The sequence below is a fragment of the Boleophthalmus pectinirostris genome, unplaced genomic scaffold, assembly GCF_026225935.1.
Source record: "Boleophthalmus pectinirostris isolate CB_2022bp ecotype Guang Dong unplaced genomic scaffold, ASM2622593v1 HiC_scaffold_20, whole genome shotgun sequence".
In the NCBI taxonomy this organism is placed as follows: Eukaryota; Metazoa; Chordata; class Actinopteri; order Gobiiformes; family Gobiidae; genus Boleophthalmus; species Boleophthalmus pectinirostris.
Genome location: NW_026571153.1, coordinates 963,015 through 975,514, shown reverse-complemented (window position 1 = coordinate 975,514; position 12,500 = coordinate 963,015). Strand labels below are relative to the sequence as shown.

At 42.2% G+C, this 12,500-nt stretch overlaps 1 pseudogene; it reads left to right on the top strand.

Moving 5' to 3' along the window:
• LOC110173973 (NLR family CARD domain-containing protein 3-like) overlaps positions 1 to 9,655 on the top strand; it is a 17,703-nt pseudogene extending 8,048 nt beyond the window's left edge.
• The last annotated feature ends 2,845 nt before the right edge of the window (positions 9,656 to 12,500 follow it).

The following is a 12,500-nucleotide window of genomic DNA, read 5'->3' as shown; positions in this document are numbered from 1 at the left end:
GGAGCAGACTGAGGGCAGGTGTGGAGCCTTCAGTGAATTACCAGAATAAAAAAAAAATCAGACGAGTCCACTGAAAAACAACGTGTAACATGCTCAAGGCTTCTTTCATTTAGAAAAATATTAGGATGATAAATGCTTAACATTGTGCTGTGTGGGAGTGGTCCCAGGCCCCTCGCCCGCTCCCTGTGTCTCCTCAGCTCTGCTCTACAGTTTTGGTTTGATGTGGATCTGTACAAAAGCTGCTCATTCACATGAGGCCGTTTACAGCAACGTCCTAAAGTTAGTGTTTTCTTACTCTGTCTGTGTCCTAATGCTGCGATGCCAATTTCCTCACATCCTCATGTCCTTTCTGTCCTCAGATCCATTCATTTCGTGGCCAAATTATTCCCATTGTGCCGCTTTGGTTCATTTCTAAAGTCAGTCGTCAGTAGGAAGGCGACCATCAGAACCACGGAGCCGTGGAGCGGCTGGACTCTGACAGAGTCAGTACTGAAGCTCAGGGCTGTGACAGCGGCGCAGACACACGTCTCGTACCTGCTGCTCTGTTGGCAGCAGTGGTCAGTAGAGCTTTGTACAGCGGCTCAAGAGACGTACAGTGACATGAGCACTGCTCTGTACAGACCTGCACCTCCTGCTCTGTGCTCATGGGGCACATCAGTCACTTTTGCGGGGAAATGCAGGTCGTGCAGTCACCCTCCTCCTGTGTTCATGGTTTAATCCAGATCTGTGCACAAAATGGACATCAGAAACATTTATATGACAATAAACCTCTTCCATAATCTGAGACTTCCACCTCTGGACCAGTTTTTTTGTCATGTATATAACTTTTCTCCACACTCCTCTGTGCTGCTTGTGATGAGGCAAAGTTTACAGACTTTACCTACACTGACAGAGCTTTAAAATGCCACAGCGTCACAGATTGGTTCAGATGCTGTCACCATATATTTACTTGTACCGTCCCACTCCAGCCTCCAGCAGAAGTGCAGCCCCACCTGGACACGCCCACTAACACTAGTGCTAAGATCAGGAGCAAGACTGGGCCCCATATCTGAATAAATCTTTTGTTTCCTGCAGACCCGAGGTTCAACATTGTTGTGTTTGTGAAGAGACTTTTGAAGGAGATCCCATGTTTCTGAGCTGTTCTCATGTGGCCTGTACTCGCTGTGTAATGAAGAACACTGAGTCACAGACAACAGGTCATATCCACTGTCCTCAGTGTGAAACCAAACAGAGACTCACACCAACTCCACAGGCGCTCAGACTCCTGACAGGTGAGTCCAGGCCTCACCTAGGCCCATGTGTCCATCATCTAACCTGTACTCAAGTGGTTACTTCTGGTACTGCAGCAAACACTCACTCATCTTTTTGTTCATGTTCCAGGGGACGATAAACTCTTTCACTTAACTGTGAAACTGAAGGAGGAGATGCTCAAAAGGTTTTCTATGACGACTGAAGGAACCGGAGATGAGAGGAGTTCCCTGAAACACATCTACACTTCACTGTCCATCAACTTTGGCAAGACAGAAGTTCTCCCAGGACACTACTCCATGATGATGAAAAGAACAGATCCTCATGTAGAAGAGGTCCAATTCAATGATCTTTTCCATTCTCCACCAGTGAAGACCAGAACTGTCCTGACAAACGGAAAGGCTGGAATCGGAAAATCTTTTTGTGTCCGAAAGTTCATTGTGGACTGGGCTGAAGGCGCTGCTCAAAAAGATGCTCATTTTGTTTTCTGTCTGGCTTTTCGAGAGCTTAATTTGATCAAAAATGAGACAAGTTTGCTCCAGCTCCTGACAGACTTCCACCCGGCTCTGAGCGGCACAGACCCACAGGTCTTAGACTGGACTAAAGTGATCCTGATCCTGGATGGTTTTGATGAGAGCCGGTTTGAGCTGGACTTCAGAAACACAGAGAGAGTCACATCGCTGCAGGAGGTCACTTCTGTGTCCAACCTCGTGTTGAACCTGATCCAGGGAAACCTGCTCCCTTCAGCCCAGCTCTGGGTCACCTCTCGGCCAGCGGCCTCTCATCAGATCCCCGGAGAGTTCATCCACACAGTCACTGAGATTCAAGGCTTCAACGATCTCCAGAAGGAAGAATATTTCAGGAAGAGGTTCAGGAACAAACCAGAGCTCGCTGAAATGGTGATTTCACATGTGAAGTCATCACATTCACTGGACTTGTTGTGCCAGATCCCCATCTTCTGCTGGATGTCCTCTGTTTTATTTGAGGAGGTTTTTGGAGGAGAGGAGCAGACTGGAGCTCCTCAGACCCTCACTGAGATGATGGCAGCGTTCGTGTCTATTCAAACCAAGCGCAGCAGCAGCAGAAAATATGACAAGACCCCAGAGAAAGAGAGAACCAAGCTTCTAAAAGCTAAAAGAGAGCTTCCTCCTTAAAGTCGGCAAACTGGCCTTCATCCACCTGCTAAACAACAACCTGATCTTTTATGAAGAAGATCTACAACAGTGTGGACTCGAGTCCAAAGAATCCACAGTTGAATCTGGGTTTTTCAGCTCCATTCTCCGAACAAGAGCAGCTGTTTTTGCAGCAGAACGTGTATTTCTTTGTGCACCTGATCGTACAAGAGTTCTTTGCTGCTCTTTATGTTTACGACTGTTTTACCAACAACAAACCCTGGGCTCCAGAGCTGAGCTCCTTCTTGGGTCTAGAGTCATCAGAGTCCTCCTCCAGACCTCCAGTGTTTGACCTTCTAAAGATGGTGGTGGACAAAGTTCTAGAGATGAACAGTGGTCACTTGCACTACTTCCAGCGTTTCCTTCTCGGTCTTGTGCTTGAATTGAATCAGAGATTTATTCCTGGATTACTGCGCCCCCTAGAGTCAAGTGAAGACACTGTTAAAAAAATGTTGATTCACCTCAAAGCCATTCGACGCAAAACCATCTCCCCAGACACCTGCATCAACCTGTTTAAAACCATGGTGGAGATGGGAGACACTAAGATCAGTGAAGAGATACAGGAGTATTTGAAATCAGACGACAGAGCTCGAGTGCATCTGACTCCTCTGCACTGCTCTGCTCTGGCCTTCACCATGCAGGTTTCTAAGAGCGTCGTGGAAGAACTCGATCTAAAGAGCTACAACACGTCAGAGGAGGGACGGCGGAGGCTCATACCTGCTGTCAGGAACTGCAGGAAAGCCAAGTAAGTACAGAAATCAAAACCAGCTGTGATGAGCTCTAGTGTTTGTGACCAGTAGGGCTGTAGACGATGGTCGACTAGAAAGAGGGAAAGGCACAAGCAGAAAAAGGACTAGGAAATATATTTTTATATTTAATTTTAATATATAATACATTTACATAAAGACAGATTCAACTTGTGACTCTTGAGATGAATCTGGCTTTTTACAGAGAAATACCAAAAAATATCAAATCTTCAGTTCATTCACTCTCTTCTGTTTTCTGCTGTTGTCCCATTTAAATCTTTATTTAAATAAAATGACTAGTCGTGTGTTTGTGTGTCTTCAGTCTGTCCGACTGCAGAGTGACTGAGGCTTTTCTGAAGCTTCTCTCTTCAGCTCTGACGTTTCCACATTCGTCTCTGACACTTTTGGATCTGAGCAACAACGACCTGCAGGACTCTGGAGTGAAGCTGCTCTGTGAGGGACTGAGAAGTGCAACCTGCAGACTCACAACACTCAGGTACAACCTCACCTGTCACTATACACCTCACCTCACCTGTCACTATATACACACCTCACCTCACCTGTCACTATATACACCTCACCTGTCATTATATACACCTCACCTGTCACTATATACACCTCACGTCACTATACACCTGTCACTATACACCTCACCTGTCACTATATACACCTCACCTGTCACTATATACACTGTCATTATATACACACCTGTCACCTGTCACTATACACACCTGTCACTCACCTGTCACTATACACACGTCACCTGTCACTATACACTACACCTGTCACACTGTCACTATACACACCTCACCTGTCACTATATACACCTCACCTGTCACTATATACACCTCACCTGTCACTATACACACCTCACCTGTCACTATATACACCTCACCTGTCACTATACACACCTCACCTGTCACTATATACACCTCACCTGTCACTATACACACCTCACCTGTCACTATATACACCTCACCTGTCACACTGTCACTATATACACCTCACCTGTCACTATATACACCTCACCTGTCACACTTATATATACACCTCACCTGTCACTATATACATACCTGTCACTAGTCACTGTCACTATATACACCTCACCTGTCACCCTTGTCAGTCACTCATCACTGTCACTGTCATTATGAAGTGTCATTATTGACTCTGGTCCTGCATGTTCTCATGACCTGGTGTGTTTCAGGTTGTCTGCTTGTCTTGTGACAGAAAAAGGTTGTGGTTTTCTGGTCTCGGCTCTAAAATCAAACCCGTCTCATCTGAAGGAGCTGGACCTCAGTTATAACCACCTGGAGTCAGGAGAATCAGCCCTGAGTGAACTAAAGAAAGAGCCTCAGTTTAACCTCCTCCAGATTGAGTGAGTTTCACAAACCTCCATCAGCCCTGAGAACCTGGACTGTTTAACAATGTACATGATGTTTTGTTTGCAGTGTGTCTCATGGAGGAAGTCACAGAATGATCCCAGGACTGAAGAAATGTAAGAGAACTTTAGCCAAATTTATGGTCATGCATTAAATCATCGTCGTTGCCTTGAACTCCCTCTGTAGAGCGTCTGCTTCGACCGACATGCACCTCTAAAATTTTGTAACTACGCGTCGCAGACAAGGGCTGTGATTGGTCGTCTCTACGTCTCTACACACATTTCCTGTTCTCCACTTTCCTGCTTCATTTTGTAACACGAACACCAGTTTTAAACTGTCGCTTCCTACTGTTGTGGTGGTGAATTATTTTACTGGTGCATCGACCTGGACGCAGATCCATAAATCAAAACAGACAGTGACAAGGCGACGGCGGCAGAGCGCGCTGAGTCCACACAGAAATATAATTCAGTCTTTAGACTGATGAAGATTTATTATCAATGTTTTTTTGTCTTATGTCGCCGTGTTCATGCTGATCTAGTTCACAGATCCATAAAGCAGAATGACATTAATGCGATCACATTTGTTAGGAGATAGAAACAGTCTCTCTCGGTTAATCCTTTCATTAGCTTCAGTGCACAGACAAAAAACAGCCCAGTTTACAGACATGAGCGTTCACATGGGACTAGAATGACCTGAGGTGCTCTGAGTTTGCAGAATTAATGTAGGTAAAATTTGGGGGAATTTTACATTTTCAAATGTAACGTGTAGTTGGCTGGGCGGTCTGACTGCAGTATTAAGTTGTTTCAGAAGAAGATTCTTTGAAGAGCCATAGGGTATGTGAATGAAAGAGCAGACACACATTAAAGTTTATATGATAAATTGTATTATATTTTTTAAAGTTGGCAATAATAATTATATGAATATAATATAGACTTATTTATACCTTGGATATATATATATGCATTATTAATAAACAGATAATAACATTACAAACAAAACAAAAACAAAATCAACCAAACAAACAACTTCAGTTTTGTTGTTGTCCTGTGAGATCATATATGGTCTTTGGGGGTTTTAGTCCAGTAGTCGCATTGACTAAGGTTCAAAGTTTTTAAAAGTTTTTCTTGAAGATAAGATCCAGAAAAAGTGTATGTCTAGTTCGATCTCCTACCACAAGGTGGGGTAGTCACAGCTCACATCACAGACTCAGGCTGAGGAGTTGAAGTTGTGGTTGTACCAAAGGGAAGGAGGAAAAAAAACCTGACCTGCACAAGGTCAAAAAGAAAAAAACAAATTACAATCAGTTTTATATTAAATAGCATACAAGCTACAAACTAAACTTTCACAATTGTAGTTTACAATAGCATCAATTGCAATAACATAATGAATCAATAAATTTGTCATCATTCGGATAACATTCAATATATCAAAATTCAGTGCACCTTTAACCCTTATATTGTGTTAGGGTCAAAATTGACCCGTTTTCAAGTTTAGGTATGTAAAAACTGCCATTTGCTTTTTTGTACCGGAATGAGGCTTCATCTAATCCTCAGACACAACTATTTTAACGCAACAAAATCAATTTTCACCATTTTAGTAAATTGTAAAGGTCTGAAAAAAAAAAAGTGACATCTGTGGTGTTACGGGTCAAAAATGACCCGGCAGAGAATAGTGGCTGTTTTATGCATCACTTACAAGCTGTAGGCTGCTCTGTGGATCAAATATGGCTCAGTGTGTCCCACAACACACACACACACACACACACACGCACGCACGCACACACACACACACAAAAAGGTCGTCTTCACCCACGTGAACTCTTCTCTTTCTTGCAGCACATTGATACATTTTGAATGTAAAATAAACCTTGTCATATATAAACAGGGTTTTAGTGAGATATTATCAGCTGTATTCTGTTGCAGCATCAGTCAACATGAGCAGGTTCACTGTTTATGAGGCGCTGGATCAGATTTTTGGTCATGACAGTGATTCTGAAGACAGAGAGGAAAGTGAAGCTGAGGAAGATGTGTCTGAGGATGAGGATGAGAGCACAGACAATAAAAGAAGTGGACTAAGTGAGTGTGACGTCACCCACAGCGTTTTGGCGCCGCTCAAAATGAAGCTCACGGTTTACAGGAGTGAATCTAGAGCCAGGTTATATGTTATGAATAGGATTTTTTGGACGGACAAAACAGCCAAAAAATAAATAAAAAATCAGGATCATGTGTCGCAGGTTAATACGTATATTTTAAGACCAAAATGACGAGGTTCACAGCAGCAGGTACAGAGAGAAGACGACAAGATCCTAACATAAGTCAGTTGGAGCCAGAGTCAGAAGGAGCCGGAAGAGCCTCCTGGAGAACTTTCTATTTGGAACGCGGTGGCTACAGCGTTAGTTATGTCCATTCATATATACGTCTGTGGATGAGGATGAGGTTCAGTATGACCTGAACAAGAGCACATGTGGTGAGGAGAACCCAGATGTCACAAAGACTGAAAGAGACGTCTTCAAGTCAAGAAAAAGTGACAGTTCATGGTCACCAAGCCTCTTGACACCCAATATAATTATACTTATATAAATTAGATTTATATTATATGTATTATATATAAAATTATTATGATTATAGTATAATTATATAATATAATTACAAATGTTATCACTATAGGAAATATAATTAGTGAATTTAAGCAGTTTTTGTAATCAAAAACGAGTGGTATATTTTAAGATAAAAGGTCTGTGCAGCCAAAAAAAAATAAATAAATAAAAATGTTTCCATGGACATGAACACAAACTAAGTTAGTTATGAGGGGAAAAACAATATTGGATGATATCTAGTGTTTTTTAAGTATTTTCAGGCTGAGTTAAATCACGGGTCAAATTTGACCCCGGTAACACTAAAGACGCGTGTAGTTTTCTAACACAATACAAGGGTTAAATTAATTCACCTTTAAGGTATTCCATATAAACAGCTGCGCAACAATATCAAATTATGTAGCTACAGTCATTCATTACATTCAAACCAATAAATAAACACCAAAACGGGTGTAAAATACATAAATTAAGGTGTCCTTTAAGGTTTAAAGGTTTGGCCATAAATTCGGCAACAACAGAAATTGAAGTTTGGTCCGTATTGAATCAATACGGGAGTAAATATATTTACTCGCGGCACCCGCTAGCTTAGCCGCTACTAGCGTTAGCATTAGCATTTACAGAGCGACCACATAGCGCTACAGGGCGATCATACACGATTCGAACGAGCGATTTTGAACAATATAACTCACCGCTGAGCGGAGGGTTGAATACGTTGACGTAGAAACAGTAGTAGTAGAGGTTTATATCTCGGCAATCACGGAGCAGCCGACCCCAGAGCAGCACACAGCCACAGTGAGCGGGAGCGGGAGCATCAGAGCAGGAAGTGGTGAGAGGAATTCTGGGTAATATGGCGTGTCGGGCTTATTGGTGGGTGTGGTCACAGGAGATGGGCACTTTTACTTGCGTGGGTCACACACACATGGTCGATTCACACGAGACGAGAAACACAGACAGTGTTCATAAATATTACAGTTGACCTGAGGTCCCAGGAACACTAATCCTGTGTGAACAGGGCTTCAGGTGAAGTGAAGGCTGCGTTTAAATGACCAGAAACACAAAACTGCTGTCGCATCTTCACTTTTTATTCCACGTTTAGACGAGGAAATCTGCTGCATGCGGTGACACAAAAGTGTGTGGAATTTGATTGTGTGCATGCCAGGCGGCTCCGTGGTGACGCTGGGTGGTGATGTATGTGATGTAAACACGTACACGACCTGAGCTCATCTGACCAGAGTTTTGGTCTTGGTCAGTGTAGATGAAACACTACAGCGGAGCCTGTTCACCTTTTCCACTCTGGAGGTGATTTCAGATTTGTGTGTTTTTAAGCCCCAAAAAAGCCGTCACCGTCTAAACGAAAGACACTTCCTGTAAAGTATTTTGTCCATTTTACTCACAGTCGTTCTCATGTAAACAGACACTAAGTTGATCCAATGAGCCTCGTCAGACGAGGGGTTCAAACAGTCAGTGCTGTAACTAGACTCAGAGTGAAACCACTTTTCACAAGTTGATTAAATATGTGATTTTATTTGTGTGTTTGTCCTCCACAGATCTGTGTGAGTTCACCTGGGCCTCGCCCTGTGCAGAGGTGCAGTTTTCAGACCAGCAGAGGGCAGTGTCCCGCTCTGACCAGGGCCCAGACTTGGTGCTGGTGCGAGGGGCACAGGGTTTGAGCGGACGCTGTTACTGGGAGATCGAAGCCTCTGAGCCGTTCAACATCGGAGTAACAAACTGGAGCAGAGAGGAGGACGCAGAGTTTAGACTGGGACTAAACCACAAGTCCTGGAGTTTTGTTTGTTCTGAAGAGGGCTGCTACTGTCTCCATGACAACAAGAAGATCCCTGTTCCCTCCGTCCACTGCTCACGCTCCAGTCGACTGGCTGTTTATCTGGACCACATGTCCGGGGTTCTCTCCTTCTACAGAGTCTCCACAGACAGTCAACATCTTCTCTTCACTTTCAGAGAGAAATTCACTGATTTTCTGTGTGTCGCTGCTGAGCTGAAGAAGAACTCTTTTGTCAAATTTTACCACGACCAAACAAAGGAGAAAAGTCTTTAACCTGAGAGATGAACGTGTGAAGAGTGGGTAAAGCTGCAGAGGTGACAGCTCCACTCGGGGCATGTTCCCCTGTAAATATAAAGTGGTTCTGATGGACTGGACCCAGACTGGAAAACTCATCCCACCGACTGGAAATCACAGACTGACTTTAAGACGATCACAGGGCTGGACACATGGGGGCGCTGTTTGAACTGTTAATGTTCAGAACCTTTTACATTTTCTACAAACCTCACATGGACAAGAGAATCAATCTGTACCACTACAACAAGTACTACCACTACTACTTTAAATACTATTACTACAACTACTTCAAATACTACTACTACTCAGTGTTGGGAGTAACACATTACATGTACTGGAGTTAAGTAATCAGAGTACAATTTATGAGTTTATGAGTTACTGTTTCAGTTAGTGGTAATTGGATTACAGTTACTTTGTTCAAATAAATGGATTAAACAGAGGGATTTTCCTGTTTTCTTTTGGGCTTTTCCCTTTTTTTTTCTTTTTTTTTTTTTTTTATTTTTTGGTAATTCCACTCATTGCCAAAAACTAAACCAGGTCTAAACTAAATCTAAACTAGATCTAAATCAGGACTAAAACCAGGTCCAAACCAGGTCTAAACAAAAACTGAACCAGGATTAAACCAGGACTAAACCAGGACTAAACCAGGACTAAACCAGGACTAAACCAGGACTAAACCAGGTAAACCAGGATTAAACCAGGACTAAAACCAGGACTAAACCAGGACTAAAGCAGGACAAAAACCAGGACTAAACCAGGTCTAAACCAGGTCTAAACCAGGACTAAACCAGGTCTAAACTAGGACTAAACCAGGACTAAACCAGGACTAAACCAGGTCTAAACCAGGACTAAACCAGGATTAAACCAGGACTAAACCAGGTCTAAAACAGGACTAAACCAGGTCTAAAACAGGACTAAACCAGGTCTAAACAGGACTAAACCAGGACTAAACCAGGACTAAACCAGGTCTAATCGCTCCATCCAAGATTAAAATAACTGAATCTAGAATGAAAACAGAAAACAAACATTATAAATAAATAAAAAAAAAAAAAGTTTGGTCCCGACCAAAATAAAAGAGACGCAGTTCAAACTCTTCAACACAGAAACACCGAGGAAAAGATTCAACCTCCAACTTTTGATTGGATTTAATTTGAACTATTTTAATTTTCCACTCAGTCCAAACTCTAATCTTTTAATATTTTCTGAACATAAAAAATAAAAACCTTGAAGTGTTTTATGAGCCGTGGACTTTCTCCCCTGTTGGACAAAGAGTTTCTTTGTCTTTTATCTTTACTTTATGACACGAACTCAGATAAACCCAGAAATATTCAAATGTTTCTTATTTTTACTTTTATTATTTCTTATTTCTTATTCTTTCTGTTATTATTTCTGTTTTTGTTCTTGTGGATTTTTATATTCCAAGTTTCTTTTTAAAAATGTTCTGATGAACTTGTGATAAAACTGCAGTACTTTTAGTATTTGAAATACTTAATATTATAAGTATAGAAGGAAGTAGTTTTAGTATTTGAAGAAGTAGTAGCCTAGTAGACTAAACCAGGACTAAACCAGGACTAAACCAGGACTAAACCAGGACTAAACCAGGACTAAACCAGGACTAAACCAGGACTAAACCAGGACTAAACCAGGTCTAAACGACTAAACCAGGACTAAACCAGGACTAAACCAGGACTAAACCAGGACTAAACCAGGACTAAACCAGGACTAAAAACCAGGACTAAACCAGGTCTAAACCAGGACTAAACCAGGAAAACTAAAACCAGGACTAAACCAGGACTTAAACCAGGACTAAACCAGGACTAAACCAGGTCTAAACCAGGACTAAACCAGGACTAAACCAGGACTAAACCAGGATTAAACCAGGACTAAACCAGGACTAAACCAGGTCTAAACCAGGTCTAAACCAGGACTAAACCAGGTCTAAACCAGGTCTAAACCAGGACTAAACCAGGTCAAAACCAGGACTAAACCAGGTCTAAACCAGGTCTAAACCAGGAGTAAACCAGGACTAAACCAGTTCAAAACCAGGACTAAACCAGGACTAAACCAGGTCTAAACCAGGACTAAACCAGGTCAAAACCAGGACTAAACCAGGTCTAAACCAGGTCTAAACCAAGACTAAACCAGGTCAAAACCAGGACTAAACCAGGACTAAACCAGGACTAAACCAGGACTAAACCAGGACTAAACCAGGACTAAACCAGGACTAAACCAGGACTAAACCAGGTCAAAACCAGGACTAAACCAGGATTAAAACAGGACTAAACCAGGACTAAACCAGGACTAAAACAGGTCAAAAAGTATTAAGTATATTAAGTATAAAGTATAAAGTATAAAGTTGTCCACCAGAGGGCAGCACAACATAATAAAAATGGTTGTGTGTTGTTCGTGATCAGGGTGTGTATGTGTGTGTGTGTGTGTGTGTGTGTGTGTGTGTGTGTGTGTGTGTGTGTGTGTGTGTGTGTGTGTGTGTGTGTGTGTGTGTGTGTGTGTGTGTGTGTGTGTGTTTATTCTTCCCCTTCACTTTTATCAGGCAGGAAACGTCTGTTCACTTCAGTTTAGTTCAGTTTAGTTCGGTTACAGACGGTTTGTGGTCACAGATAAGGACGCACCTGCTACGCATTTTATATTCCAAACTCGAAACTGAAAGTAAGCTGCTGATTGGAGGAAATTAGGGACTTTCCTTAAAAAAACAAACAATAACAGTGTGAGTCACGCGTAGATCATCGAGGAGCCACACGCGCGCGCGCAGGTCTGTAGTTTTCTTCTTTATTCGGGTTGTTTCTTGTTGTAAACTGTATTTTCTTTTATTCACGCTCAGTGTCGCTCGTTTCGTGCTCGTTTCTTCGTCCTGTTTGACCGAGTGAAACTGCGCACTTTGCAAACCCGTAACCGAGCTGCGTCTTTACGGTTTCGTAACACAAACACGTGAACGCGCTCGAGCCCGAACGTTTAAAATGACACGTTATTAGACCGAAGTGCGTAGTTTAACACGAAACTACGCACTTACCGAAGCACAGAAAGTCATGACATTTCGTGAACCCAGCGACCTGCGGGAGGGGGAGGGGTTATTATTATTATTATAAAGTTTATTTGTAAAGCACAATTGTACAGTTCGTGTAGTTAAAGTTATTCAAAGTGTTTTACAGAATAAGAAAAACATAAAAAAAAAAAAACACGATACAAACTAATAAACATAACGTAACTAATCATCATAAGAGAGAAATGTGCGTGAGCGTGTGCAAAAAAACAAAATCCCGCCTTTAC